The 754-nt window shown below is 57.0% G+C and overlaps 1 protein-coding gene across 1 annotated transcript in view; it reads right to left on the bottom strand.

The window, feature by feature from the left end:
• LOC103905340 (alpha-1-acid glycoprotein-like) overlaps positions 1-754 on the bottom strand; it is a 7,230-nt gene that overhangs the window by 5,290 nt on the left and 1,186 nt on the right. The gene's annotated exons all lie outside the window — the stretch shown is intronic.

Genomic DNA, 754 nt, shown 5'->3' with positions numbered 1-754 from the left:
GACATGGTTTAGTGGGCATGGTGGTGTTGGGTTGACGGTTGGACTCGATGATCTTAGAGGTCTTTTCCAACCTTAATAATGATTCTGTGACCTTCACCTGCAGCTCATGGTCTCAGCCTTGCCCTGCCCAGCTCAAGCACTCCTTGGTACTGAGACGTTTTCCACCCCAAAATAAGTGAAATTGCAAAGAGCTGCCTGCGTTGGCCCAGAAAACTTCATCCCCTTAAAGTCTGACCCTGGGGGGGAAACAGCTTTCGGTGCCCGGCAGGGTTAGCAGCTGCAGTGCAGGGACCTCTGGAAAGGTCTTCTCCTCTGGAAAGGTCTTCTCCTTGCCTGTGTCCTCCACGCCTGCAGGGGTTGGTACCTGCAAGACCTCTGCGCCCTGCAAAATTTGCCTAAACCTGGGGGCTGTTGAAATAAATAAATAAAAGAAGGGGTGAGAAAGAGAAGGGACAGGAGAGCATGCACAGAGCAGGCAGGAGAGACTCTCTCCTTGGGAAAACCAGTCTGAAACCGTGCTCGTATCTCGTGTTGAAACGGCTGCGGGGGCGGCAGCGCGTGGGAGGAGATGGGTCAGGGCAGAGAGACCCGAGGGTTGCATCTTACACGGCCACGCGCTGGGTGATGAGCAGCTCCTGCTCGCCGGTGCGGGGCTCCACGTGGAGGTAGCCGTGGTCGATGAGCAGCATCTCCAGGAGGTGCCGGGGGAACTGGGCGGCCCCGGCCACGTACAACCACGTCCCCAGCAGCTGTG

The sequence above is a fragment of the Aptenodytes forsteri genome, unplaced genomic scaffold (assembly GCF_000699145.1).
Source record: "Aptenodytes forsteri isolate BGI_AS27 unplaced genomic scaffold, ASM69914v1 Scaffold136, whole genome shotgun sequence".
In the NCBI taxonomy this organism is placed as follows: Eukaryota; Metazoa; Chordata; class Aves; order Sphenisciformes; family Spheniscidae; genus Aptenodytes; species Aptenodytes forsteri.
The sequence above is the reverse complement of the archived record's forward strand: the minus strand, read 5'-3'. Positions and strand labels throughout refer to the sequence as shown.